Genomic DNA, 15431 nt, shown 5'->3' with positions numbered 1-15431 from the left:
AATGAATTTCAATCTAACCCTAATACTTGCTAAGATAAACCTTCAATATAAATTTCGTAGCAATCCTATGAAAGATGTAGATTTGAAAAGGCTTTCCATGCAATTTTTCGTATAATTTATATTTCCAAGGGGAATAGCTCCTTCAATAATAATTGTTTGGCACTGAATATGACTCCCCTATAAAAGGAATACTAAACACTAACTTTCCTAGGAGCTACATTACGTTTAAGGGTTATCAAGTATAAAGGTATATTAAAACTGCTTCTGAATTTACTAGTTGTTACAGATACACATGTTAGAAAAAGGTTAAAAAAGATATGCATTTGTCACTTTACTAAGAGTATCCCATGTTACCAAAGAACCCCAAGCATGAGAAGGAGAATTGACATAAAGTATTTTTAAAAGAACATAATATAACAGGATTTTTTGTACATAACTCTTTAATACTAATTGAATATAACTAAAACACAAATCTAAGTGCAGTACAAATAATCTCCTCTGTTCTGTAAACATTCTTGCCTCTAATTCTTTCTTAATTGTGTGGCAGGCACTAAATCTTGTTTAACCTAAAACATAACAATATGGTTCAGTTGGATAAATAATTATTCAAAACAATACAAAATTTAAAAGCCCTAAAAAGTTGTTATTTGTTTTCCATCTAAGGACAAATAGGAGTGTTTTATCCTTGCAATGGCAGAATCCCAAGACAATATCAAAATGTAAAACTTATAGAAATAAAATTCATTTGTGATACCAATCATTTAAATGAAAAGTTCAAATCATTTTTTTCTTGGGTAATTACTTTTCTTTGCTTTACAACTGTGATGATTAAAATATAATGTGTGGTGATAGACAACAATAGAGTGGTGAGAGACAAACATAGTGTGGTGATAGACAAACGTAGTGTGGTGATAGACAAAGATAGTGTGGTGATAGACAAACAGTGTGGTGATAGACAAACATAGTGTGGTGATAGACAAACATAGTGTGGTGATAGACAAACATAGTGTGGTGATAGACAATAGTGTGGTGATAAACAATAGTGTGGTGATAGACAAACATAATGTGGTGATAGATGTACACAGTGTGTTGATTGATTATGTGTGGCGGTAGATATATTATATGTGGTCATAATTATGTAATGTGTGGCAGTTGATACATAATATGTGGTGGTATATACATTATGTGTGTGCCAGCAGATGTATACTGTAGACAATGCTACAAGTGCAATAACACTGAAACAATATATTTATAAGGTTTACACATTTTGAATGTCACAATCATTGACCCACAGTTAGTATATCATATTTGCTACTTTTATTGAAAAGATACCTGACATAATATTTACATAAAATATTGCATGCCATGTTGGAGCGGTTATACTTTAAAAAACATTTCTTTTAAAATATTTCATTTCAACCAGGATTGTTTAATTGCTTATTAACTCTTTACATACATATGTATAATACTTTGCTACCTAACTCTTTACATACATATGTATAATACTTTGCTAATTAACTCTTAACATACATATGTATAATACTTTAAATTTCAATGAAGATTACCTTTTCCTTTTCTCCTATTTTCTATCTATCAAAAATCTTTTTTCACTTTTCTGAAGAAAAAAAATAATAACAATGATAGGTGTCACATTGAGTCATTTTAAGTTTAAAATCTAAATTAACATAAACAGATTTCTGTACAGAAACATGGATTATTATCGTACTCATATCCATTTTCAAGTTGGAATAAATAGGCATTTGAGAGATATACCCAGTGGTGTGAAAGACATAATGTATAAATTGAGGTGAAAATATTAACAGTGAACTGATAGATATTCTGAGTGAGGTGATACATATGAAATGAGCAATTGATTTACAAAGTGAGGTTATTGGTATTTCCAGTAAGGTGATATGGTATATTGTGTGGAGATATACATAGAGAATTTTGGGTAAATATAGAGAGAATGGAGATATATATAGAGAGTATGTGGTGATTGATATATGTAGTGAGGTGATTGATAAATAAAGTAAGGTGATAGGTGTTTATAATGTGGTCATAAACATAGAAACTGTGGGGATAGATATGGAAAGTATGGGAATATATATAGAGAGTGTGTGGTGATTGATATATAAAGTGAGGTGATTGAAAAATAAAGTAAGGTGATAGTTGTTTATTGTGTGGAGATATATACAGAGAGACTTTTGAGGCAGATAAAGAGAGTTGGGGATATATATATAGAGTATGGTGATTGATACATAAAGTGAGGTGATTGATAAATAAAGTAAGGTGATAGTTGTTTATTGTGTGGAAATATATACAGAGAGACTTTTGAGGCAGATATAGAGAGTTGGGGATATATATATAGAGTGTGGTGATTGATACATAAAGTGAGGTGATTGATAAATAATGTAAGGTAATCTAAGGTGTTTATTATGTGGAGATATACTGAGAGACTTTTGGGGTAGATATAGAGAGTATGGGGATATATATAGAGAGTGTGGTGATTGATATATAAAGTGAGGTGATTGATAAATAAAGTAAAGGGGAAGCTTTTGTATTATCCTGATATATACATAGAGACTATTATGATATATACATAATGACTGTTGGCATCTGAATGGAGAGTGTAGTGATAGATAATCATAGTATGGGGATAGCTATTGAGACTGTAGTGATAGATAATCATAGTATGGGTATAGCTATTGAGACTGTAGTGATAGATAATCATAGTATGGGGGTAGATATTGAGACTGTAGTGATAGATGGTCATAGTATTGGGGTACCTATTGAGACTGTTGGGATATATATGGAGAGTGTGGTGATGAATGCAGCGACTGTAGCAATGGAGGAATATATAAACCACCACACTGTATATATCTTTTTTTGAGTATAATTTTATAAAAATACTTTACCATCACTATTGCTGAGTGCTGCTTGGTTGTTAATTATTCAACTATTCTTGTTATTTCATTTAAAATTAGATGTACCCATTTCCTTTCTTCCTTTTTCACTAATGACCTCTAAATCCCTGCAAAATGTTGTTTGGTATTTCTGTAAGAAGAACACAAATATAAATAATCAATTTGATAATTGCTACATGATAAGTATGCAAGCTTATACAAACATATCTCAGTGGACATTGCATATCTGCATATCTCCTTCCACTGTAAATTATACAATGACCAGTACATTTCTCTGACTTATAGGAGATACAACAAGTTATAGTATACAGTCTTGTGAAAAAAAGATAAAGAATGATGATAGATATAATCATTGTGTTACTATAAATATGATATGATGGTGATATATAGATATAGATAGGTGATAAGTGTGGACTGGGGTTATGTGTATATACAGTGAGGTAAAGGATCCACTGAATAGTATAAAGATATATTACAGTGTGATGATATATAAACCAAAGGATGATATATATATATATACATACTGTGTGGTGACATATATATCAATGGTGTTGTGATTGATTGATTTAAGCAGTGTATTTAGTTAAAAGATACATATGTGGAGGGGATACATATATAAAATATGGTGAAAAATTATCAACAGTGAGGTAAAAAAAATATTTTCAGGGATGTCATATATATATAAAATGAGGAAATAGATATATAAATTAAGGTGAAAGATATATTAAGTGAGGTGATAGATATATAAGGTGTGGTAATGTGTATAAGGTGTGGTGATGTATATATAATGTGTGGTGACAGATATAAAAAGTGAGGTGAAAATTTATATAAAGTGTGGAGACAGATATATAAAGTGGGGTGACATATATATATAAAGTATGGTGACATATATATAAGGTTTGGTGATATAAAAAGTGTGGTGATAGATAAATAAAGTGTGGTGACAGATAAATAAGGTGTGGTGATAGATACATAAAGTCTGGTGACAGATATATAAGGTGTGGTGACAGATATATAAAGTGTAGTGACAGATAAATAAAGTGTGGTGATAGATATATAAAGTCTGGTGACAGATATATAAGGTGTGGTCACAGATATATAAAGTGTGGTGACAGATATATAAAGTGTGGTGACAGATATTTTAAATGTAGGGATAGATATTTAAAGTCTGGTGACAGATATATAAAGTGTAGTGATAGATATATAAAGTGAGGTGATAGATATATATATAGTAACGTGATGGATATATAATGTCTGGTGATGGATATATAAGGTGTGGTGACAGATATATATAGAATGGTGATAGATATAAAAAGTCTGGTGACAGATATATAAGGTGTGGTGATAGATATAAAAAGTATGGTGACAGTTATATAAGGTGTGGTGACAGATATATAAAGTATGGTGACAGATATATAAAGTCTGATGATGAATATGTTAAGTGTGGTGACAGATATATATAGTGAGGTGATTGATATATAAAGTCTGGTGACAGATATATACAGTAAGGTGATGGATATATAAAGTCTGGTGACAGATATATATAGTGAGGTGATTGATATATAAAGTGTGGTGATGGACATGTTAAGTGTGGTGACAGATATATTAAGTCTGGTGACAGACATATAAAGTGTGGTGATGGACATGTTAAGTGTGGTGACAGATATATTAAGTCTGGTGACAGACATATAAAGTGTGGAGATGGATATATATAGTGAGGTTATTGATATATAAAGTGTGGTGATGGATATGTTAAGTGTATTGACAAAAATATAAAGTCTGGTGACAGATATATAAAGTATGGTGGCAGATATATATAGTGAGGTGATGGATATATAAAGTATGGTGACAGATATATAGTGAGGTGATGGATAAATAAAGTGTGGGATAGATTTATAGTCTTGTGACAGATATATAAAGAGTAGTGATAGATATATAAAGTGAGGTGATAGATATATATAGTGAGGTGATGGATATATAAAGTGTGCTGATGGATATGTGAAGTGTAATGACAGATTTTTAAAGTATAGTGACAGATATATAAAGTATGGTGACAGATATATATAGTGAGGTGATGGATATATAAAGTGTGGTGACATATATATAAAGTATGGTGACAGATATATATAGTGAGATGATTGATTTATAAAGTGATCAGGTTATAGATATATATAGTGAGGTGATTGATATATAAAGTGTGGTGATGGATTTGTTAAGTGTATTGACAGAAATATTAAGTCTGGTGAAAGATATGTTAAGTATGGTGACAGATATATATAGTGAGGTGATGGATATATAAAGTCTGGTGACAGATATATAGTGAGGTGATGGATATATAAAGTGTGGGATAGATTTATAGTCTTGTGACAGATATATAAAGAGTAGTGATAGATATATAAAGTGAGGTGATAGATATATATAGTGAGGTGATGGATATATAAAGTGTGATGATGGATATGTGAAGTGTAATGACAGATTTTTAAAGTATAGTGACAGATATATAAAGTATGGTGACAGATATATAAAGTGAGGTGAGAGATATATATATAGTAACGTGATGGATATATAATGTCTGGTGATGGATAAATAAGGTGTGGTGATAGATATATATAGAATGGTGATAGATATAAAAAGTCTGGTGACAGATATATAAGGTGTGGTGATAGATATAAAAAGTATGGTGACAGTTATATAAGGTGTGGTGACAGATATATAAAGTATGGTGACAGATATATAAAGTCTGATGATGAATATGTTAAGTGTGGTGACAGATATATATAGTGAGGTGATTGATATATAAAGTCTGGTGACAGATATATATAGTAAGTTGATGGATATATAAAGTCTGGTGACAGATATATATAGTGAGGTGATTGATATATAAAGTGTGATGATGGACATGTTAAGTGTGGTGACAGATATATTAAGTCAGGTGACAGACATATAAAGTGTGGTGATGGACATGTTTAATGTGGTGTCAGATATATTAAGTCTGGTGACAGACATATAAAGTGTGGAGATGGATATATATAGTGAGGTTATTGATATATAAAGTGTGGTGATGGATATGTTAAGTGTATTGACAAAAATATAAAGTCTGGTGACAGATATATAAAGTATGGTGGCAGATATATATAGTGAGGTGATGGATATATAAAGTATGGTGACAGATATATAGTGAGGTGATGGATATATAAAGTGTGGGATAGATTTATAGTCTTGTGACAGATATATAAAGAGTAGTGATAGATATATAAAGTGAGGTGATAGATATATATAGTGAGGTGATGGATATATAAAGTGTGCTGATGGATATGTGAAGTGTAATGACAGATTTTTAAAGTATAGTGACAGATATATAAAGTATGGTGACAGATATATATAGTGAGGTGATGGATATATAAAGTGTGGTGACATATATATAAAGTATGGTGACAGATATATATAGTGAGATGATTGATTTATAAAGTGATCAGGTTATAGATATATATAGTGAGGTGATTGATATATAAAGTGTGGTGATGGATTTGTTAAGTGTATTGACAGAAATATTAAGTCTGGTGAAAGATATGTTAAGTATGGTGACAGATATATAAAGTATAGTGACAGATATATAAAGTATGGTGACAGATATATAAAGTATGGTGACAGATATATATAGTGAGGTGATGGATATATAAAGTGTTATGACAGATATATAAAGTATAGTGACAGATATATAAAGTATGGTGACAGATATATAAAGTGAGGTGATAGATATATATAGTGAGGTGATCGATATATAAAGTGTGGTGATGGACATGTAAAGTGTAGTGACAGATATATAAAGACTAGTGACAGACATATAAAGTGTGGTGATTGATATATATAGTGATTTTCCCTCTGGTTTATATGATCCGTTCATCCTATATTGACTCTTAAAATTCAAGAGTTATCAAAAAATGAGGGTACTTTTTCTAAAAATGAGGGTACTGTTGATATGGCCTTCCAAGTACCGTTTTGAAACATAACATCACTGAAGAGACATTTATTGTCGAAAACCGGATCTGGTGTACTAAGGAAATATTGACACCATATGTTTGTGGCACAACATCTTGGCCACAAGTTAACAAATTTTTTTTCTGTTTAGTATTATATTTATATTAAGATCCATTTTGTTACATCATGTGATCAATTTTATTTGGCAATCGCCAATGGCAGTCAGCAGGGTTAAAGAACATCAGTTGTTCGACCTGTTAGTCAAATGCATTTTGTTTAAATATACTTTTTCACTGTTTTGGTCTTTTGGAAAATGTTGTTTGTGCTGTTTTTAGACCCTTCTACAACGAAATTTGTTTGACATGCACACCTATAAAAATTGTGGTTTTTATCCAACGCAATCATGGGTTTGAAGGTAGCTTTCAATTTAGACTCGTTTATATTTTTTGTTTGGGCATGTATCATATTTTCCCTCCGGTTTATATGATCCGTTCATCCTATATTGACTCTTAAAATTCAAGAGTTATTAAAAAAATTAGGGTATTTTTTCTAAAAATGAGGGAACTGTTGAAATGGCCTTCCAAATACCGTTTCGATCCCCAACATCACTGAAGAGACATTTATTGTCGAAATCCGGATCTGGTGTACTAAAGAAATATTGACACCATATGTTTGTAGCACAACATCTTGGCCACAAGTTAACAAAAAAAATTTCTGTTTAGTATTAAATTTATATTAAGATCCATTTTGTTACATCTTGTGATCAATTTAATTTGACAATCGCCAATGGCAGTAAGAACATCAGTTGTTCGACCTGTTAGTTAAATGTGTTTTGTTTAAATATACTTTTTCACTTTTTTGGTGTTTTTGTTTGTTGTTTGTGCTGTTTTTAGACCATTATACAACAAAATTTGTTTGACATACACACATATAAAAATTGCGGTTTGATAATGACAAAAATATAAAGTCTGGTGACAGATATATAAAGTATGGTGACAGATATATAGTGAGGTGATGGATATATAAAGTGTGTTGATAGATATATAAAGTCTGGTGACAGATATATAAAGTATAGTGATAGATATATAAAGTGAGGTGACAGTTATATATAGTGAGGTGACAGATATATAAAGTGTGGTGACAGATATATAAAGTATGGTGACAGATATATAATGTATGGTGACAGATATATAAAGTATGGTGACAGATATATAAAGTATGGTGACAGATATATAAAGTATGGTGACAGATAAATAAAGTCTGGTGACAGATATATAAAGTATGTTGACAGATATATAAAGTATGGTGACAGATAAATAAAGTCTGGTGACAGATATATATAGTTTGATGACAGTTATATATAGTGAGGTGACAGATATATAAAGTGTGGTGAAGGATATACATAGTGAGGTGACAGATATATAAATAGATATAGGAAGATGTGGTGTGAGTGCCAATGAGACAGCTCTCCATCCAAATAACAATTTAAAAAGTAAACCATTATAGGTTAAAGTACGGCCTTCAACACGGAGCCTCGGCTCACACCGAACAACAAGCTATAAAGGGCCCCAAAATTACTAGTGTTAAACCATTCAAACGGGAAAACCAACGGTCTAATCTATATAAACAAAACAAGAAAAGAGAAACACATATATATTACATAAACAAACGACAACTACTGTACATCAGATTCCTGACTTAGGACAGGTGCAAACATTTGCAGCGGGATTAAACGTTTTAATGGATCCAAACCTTCTCCCTTTTTCTGAAACAATAGCATAACATCACAACATAGAAAAACACACGATAAAATATCAATTTGCAGACTTAACTCAATAAAAAAACGTATGATTACACAATGAATATATAAAGTATTGTGACAGATATATAAAGTATGGTGACAGATATATAAAGTATAGTGACAGATAAATAAAGTCTGGTGACATATATATATAAAGTATGGTGACAGATATATAGTGAGGTGATGAATATATAAAGTGTGGGGATAGATATAAAGTCTGGTGACAGATATATAAAGAGAAGTGATAGATATATAAAGTGAGGTGATAGATATATATAGTGAGGTGATGGATATATAAAGTGTGGTGATGGATATGTTAAGTGTAATGACAGATATATAAAGTATGGTGACAGATATATAAAGTATGGTGACAGATAAATAAAGTCTGGTGACATATATATAAAGTATGGTGACAGATATATAGTGAGGTGATGAATATATAAAGTGTGGGGATAGATATATAGTCTGGTGACAGATATATAAAGAGTAGTGATAGATATATAAAGTGAGGTGATAGATATATATAGTGAGGTGATGGATATATAAAGTGTGGTGAAGGATATGTTAAGTGTAATGACAGATATATAAAGTATGGTGACAGATATATATAGTGAGGTGACATATATATTAAGTGTGGTGACATATATATAAAGTATGGTGGCAGATATATATAGTGAGGTGATTGATATATAAATAGATCAGGTGATAGATATATATAGCCAAGTGATTGATATATAAAGTGTGGTGATGGATATGTTAAGTGTATTGACAGAAATACTAAGTCTGGTGACAGATATATAAAGTATGGTGACAGAATATATATACAGCCTTTTACAGAGTGGTGATAAATACAGAATGGTGATAAATATATACAGCGGTTTTAAATATAAACATATGTTGATAGATTTATAGAGTGGTGATAAATATATAGCATGGTGATAGATATATACAGTGTTGTAAAAAGTGGTGATTAATACAGAATGGTGATAAATATATAGCATGGTGATAGAGATATACAGTGTTGTACAAAGTGGTGATTGATACAGAATGGTGATTATTATACAGTGTGTTGATAGATTTTTAGTGTTGATAAATATACAGAGTGATGTTAGATATATTCAGTTTCGAGATTTTAATATATTGGTAATATATAGTGTAGTGATAAATAAAGTGAGGTGATAGATATTTATATTGGTGATATATATAAAAACAGTAGGATGATAGATATATACACTGGTGATAGATGTTTGTAATGGTGATATATATATACAATGGTGATATATGTTTACATTGGTGATAAAAAATAAATATTTTTTTTACTATGAAGATTTTTTTAACTCGTTTTATGGCATTCCCGACCTGATGATTATTTTCATTTAATCTAGGTGAGGTTAGTTTGATCTTAGTTGTTCATTGGTCAATATTTGATTATGACGTCAAATTTTCAGGCTATTATCTGAAATTCCCATTGTGACGACATGAAGACAGAGAAACAGATTTCACCACATAATCTTTTGCAATACGATATTTATCCACTCTAGACAGTGTCAAAATTAATTGATTTTGATATCACCTAAAGGAATGTGTACTTTTTTATAGTCATGCACCAAAAATTACTGTTATAAACGTCATTTGCCAATTTTTTCTAACGGTTATTTGTGATTTCCCGATTTCCCAGGGATTACAAGTATCACCCTCATACATGACCAGGGGTAGGAGGGGTCCTGATCCCTTCAACATGAAATCCCGAATTTAAATAAATTTAAATTCTGACATCCAGTACTAGTAATTCAAAAAAAGAATTCCTGTATCTCTTAATAGATCCCGAAACCCTGAGCCTAAAAACACCAGATCCTGGAGTCCTGATAAGGCCCTATCCCCCCTCATACATGCACGATCCATAACAATATTTTTAAGACTTTCTTGACGCCGCAAGAAATCATTTGGTCACCTCCTATGCACACTGACATGATAAATACACATAAAAAGAATTTATTGTCGGACTCTTTTGAACCAAATCACATTTTTTAGTTGGAAAAGGAAAAGAAGGGGGGGGGGGGGGGGGGGGTTAGCCTCCTTTCCTAGTTTTAAATGTTATTTTGCATTTAAAGTTGATCATGTATGTTTTCATTGCTACAATGCATTATTTTGCAAACCTTTCACATGTTTTTTTTTACGTTTTAGACGTTATGTGTGCTCTGAAGTACTGGGAAGAAAGCCACTTCAACAACTGAGCACGACGTGTATTTTCTTTCGCAGATAAATGTAAATAAAAGCGTACAAATCTATCTCCACATAGGAGATTTTTTTCAAAAAGTGAAAGTAGAAATTACCGGATCCGCCCAGTACCGGTCGCGCATGCGCACAAATACAAGGTTATAGTCCGGGTTACAATATCTATAACCTTGTATATTATATACCTCAAATCACACATACAGATCTTAGCGCTCAAATGTAATTCTTGGTGAAGTATACAGGTAACTTCGTTTACGAAAATTTATACACACTTTTTCATTAACATATTACCAGACTTTTGCATATATCAAAGATCTGTATATCCCATTTATCTCAATACTATCTCCGATGACAGAAATGTCAACTCGACCTACACTACCAACAATTTGACTAGCGTTTACATGTACATTAAATGCCGCTATAAAAACAGTTCTTTTAGGAAACATTACTAATCAGTACATTAAATGCCGCTATATAAACAGTACTTTTAGGAAACATTACTAAACAGTACATTAAATGCCGCTATATAAACAGTACTTTTAGGAAACATCACTATTCAGTGCATTAACTTTTATATCTTTTTCAGTAATGTTGGGAAAAAGTTGATTACAGTACTGAAAATTACAGTCATTTTTCAGTACTGAAAATTTCAGCCATTTTTCAGTACTGAAAATTTCAGCCATTTTTCAGTACTGAAAATTTCAGTCATTTTTCAGTACTGAAAATTTAATTATTTTACAGTACTGAAAATTCAATCATTTTTAAGTGCCAGTCTGCCTAAGAATCAGGCAGTGATGAAAACATGACAAAAAAAACCCACCCAATTTGACAGTAATTTCAGTTCATAATTTGTAGTTATGCACAAAAATAGCATTCATTTCTGTTTTCTGTTCTGGTAATAGAAGATACAATTTGGTTGAAAAGCACTAGAAATTAACAAATAAGGGGAGATAACTCTGTGATTTGCTATCGTTCTAACCAATATTCTAACCGAGTTATTTGATATTACCAGAAACACACAAACGAAAGACTTATAATTTTTAACTCAGGATGATGATTAGTATTAAATAGCTTGATTAGCTCGGTGGGTTTTTTCTGATCATGTTTTGATTTTTACCTTAATTGCCTGATTCTTACAAAGACTGGCACTTAAGTACAAAACCTAATAAAAAAAACTCGGTTATGCTATCACAAGGGGCCCTATCACAAATATCATAAGCCCCAAGGGTGAGTTGGGAATAGAAATATGCTCACTTGGTCCTGTTCCGATTGGCAGTAAAAAGCTAGTTAAAGTGGGGCGTCCGTCTGGCTGTGAAAGATGTACCAAGTTTGCAGCTACGTCCTGACAGAATGCATATATCGAGGTTTAATCCAATGTCTCGAGTAAAGAGAGTGACAAGATCTCTGCACGTTAAGAACCCTTGCAACAACTCTTCTTGTTGCATTGCAAATTTTTTGTCCCTTACTTATATACCTTTATTTTCAAGTGGAAGTCGAAACTCCCCCTGATCATCATCGGGATGGGCCTCTATTATTAAAATACCTACTAGTACCTGTTTTATTTATTGTTAACTTGTTCTCGTCCAGAACCATCGTGAAATATTTGCCACTGGACATAAAGCAATCATCAATCAATAAAAATTAATCATCAACAAATATCATAAGTTGGTTTGGGATAAAAACAAGAATTTTATTTTAAAACTCCATGGCTATATTTATTCTTTCATTTCAACACATTAATACATTAAAGAGGATTCTTTTGATGAACTTTATGACCACATTCGTTATGTGCCTGTTTCAAGCCACGACTTCTCACTTTTGATTGTTGTTATTTGTTTTATGTCATAACTGGCGGAAAAGGAGCTGTCATAAAAAACAGTCAAATTCAATCACATTAGCAACAAATACAAAACTATCAGACAGGGGTCACCAATACAGTTTTTCAATATTAAGCAGTCAGCACCATACAAGAAGTTCTGAATAGGTCCGAGAGAAAAAAATAGATGTCATCTAGATGTAAAGCACAATGTCAGAATATGTTCATCAAACTAAATGTATAACTACACAAAGACATATCTATAACATGACTTTGTCCGACTTGGGACAGAGGTGCATATAAATATGGCGGGTTAAACCGATTTTGTCGACGTCTGACGTATCCTTGTTCTGTTGTTGTTAGTTGGGAGGCATACCACATCTCCTTGTTTAAATAATAGACCTAAATATGTAGATTATATATATGCAGTCGTCTATATTAAAACTGTTGCTCTTTCATACTTTCATGTAGCACTTGAAATGCAATGACGTCTTTAATATAGTTCACGTTTCTCTTATAGATATAAAAGATTCTTTTGATGCCATGACAGTTTGTTATCAGTAATAATGCAAAAGTAATTTAAAAGAATAAGCACACGTTTCAAGATATTTTTATAACATTAACCTTGGATCAAGTCAGGAACCTGTAGTCTAGTGGTTGTGGTTGGTTCATTTCGGTAATACTTGTTGTTTGTAAATTGTTTTGTTATACATGTACATTAGGCAGTTAATATTCTGATATGAATTGTTTCATATTCATATTTCACATGTTTAAACCTTTTATAGCGACTTTTACTCACTCTATGAAGGTCGTACAGTCGACTAAAATTGCGTATATCTACCTTAAACTTTGGTGAATTATTATAGTTGTATCATTGAAAATTATAACAACATTCCTTATTTTTACCAACACTGATATTTTCTATTCAACGGCAAGAAAATAGAACTTTGCTTCGTATTGTTCTTTGTGTGGTTTTAATATAACATACGAATTTTGACAGCAGTAGATTTTGAATGAAAAGCTGGACTAGTTTTTAGGGTAGTAAGGCAGAATCCAATTAAAATACATAATTCTAAATATGAAAAGAAATGTTAGTTAAATCTCCACAAAACAGTAACACTTCTACAAAAGATATTTCAGTCTATTACTAATTGGAGTCTTATTCGGTTTTCTTCATTTTTTACGTTACAAGTAAAAGAGTGTTCAATTGCAAAAAAATGATTTTTTTTGTCCTTGACCTAAAACACTTTCAAAATCACGGTTAGTGTAAAAGATCTAAACTACAGACAAATGTTCTACCTATGAACCCAAAGTGAATCGAGCTATCACATGATTTTTTTTTTAATTGGAAATGAACACGAATCGAGTCTTCTCAAGAATTTAACAGTAACTGAACATATTGTAGATAATATTATAGAAAGTAAATATGACTTTTTTTTTGGTCGTGAGCATGTTTTATACAACCTATCTTTATTTCTTTCTTGTTGTTCAAATTTCTTGGTCCTCAACAATTAAAGTGAGTCCTGTAAGCTCTAACCAATAATGTCTCAGACAAATACAACTTATAAGATGCAACGAGAATGTTCAAGCTGAAACGTTTCGCCTGCTTTTATATTCACAAATTATTTTATTCTGATAGACCAAGGTTAGAGTTTTAGTACAGGTGTCACATACATCACACATTGTGAAAGATCCATGAAAATGAAGTCAATGTGAGATAAACCAATGTAAGTCAGAAAGACATGTATAGCTGACAATCATTATACACGCGTAATATAGTTTTTCTATTGCTTATCTCATACAAGAAACAGCCAAAACAATGAAAATTACATATTGACCAATGAACCATGAAAAAATAAAGTCAAGGTGACTCGTCAGATGACCCCTGCTAGACAAGACATTTAAATCATAAAATCATTTCATACACTATATCTAGTTTTATATACTAGTATTGCTAAAAGAAAAAGACAAAAAAACTAAATTTAACATTGACTAATGACCTGTGCAAATAAGACAAATAATAGTTCACAAGACACATAGAAAACTAATGACTAAGCAACACGAATCCCACCATGGGTTTGATCTCGGGTGCTCCTGAAGGGTATGCTGATGCTGTTCCACATATAAATGTAGCACCCATCCTGTTGCTCATGTTATTACAAACCCGTTAAATAGTCCAATTCAGTAGTTCATTAATAGGTAAGTGAGAAAATAACATAATAAAAATAGAAATTTGTTTTCATGCAGTTGCAGTCTAGGCCAACAGACATAATACAGACTTTCGTTATACATGTATAAGCCACAAGGTATGAAGCCTCTAGTTAAAGTCAATTACCATATAAAATATCAAGCTCAATACAAATAGCTAACGCCGTAGGATTGTTATCTGTATCTTTCGCATGTCACAGGCACGACAATAAAGCAAGAAGACAAGCAAAGTCATGTACTTGGATGACTCGCATCCTGGATTTTAGTTGTATTTGTTGATCAACTTTGAAACAAATTACTCAGGGAAAAGGGTCTTACTTGCAAAAGACAGGACGAAAGATTTTTTTCTAATCCATTTATCAACTTAATATTCTAAAAATAATTTATTCAAACGCCTGTACTAAGGTAGGAACCTTCTCATTGCTTGTCTCATGTCAAAGAAACATAAAAAAATCTTTGTTGATTTAGT

At 31.6% G+C, this 15431-nt stretch overlaps 1 long non-coding RNA gene across 1 annotated transcript; it reads right to left on the bottom strand.

The window, feature by feature from the left end:
• On the bottom strand, nt 1–11077 carry LOC134725641 (uncharacterized). The gene is made up of 4 exons (XR_010108578.1): nt 10860–11077; nt 2916–3054; nt 1566–1615; nt 1–566 (listed from the first exon to the last, which is right to left on the bottom strand). It is a non-coding gene; the product is annotated as an uncharacterized LOC134725641 (long non-coding RNA).
• Between the last annotated feature and the right edge of the window lie 4354 nt (nt 11078–15431).

Source organism: Mytilus trossulus, chromosome 7 (assembly GCF_036588685.1).
Source record: "Mytilus trossulus isolate FHL-02 chromosome 7, PNRI_Mtr1.1.1.hap1, whole genome shotgun sequence".
NCBI lineage: Eukaryota > Metazoa > Mollusca > Bivalvia > Mytilida > Mytilidae > Mytilus > Mytilus trossulus.
This window is presented reverse-complemented; position numbering and strand designations above follow the sequence as displayed.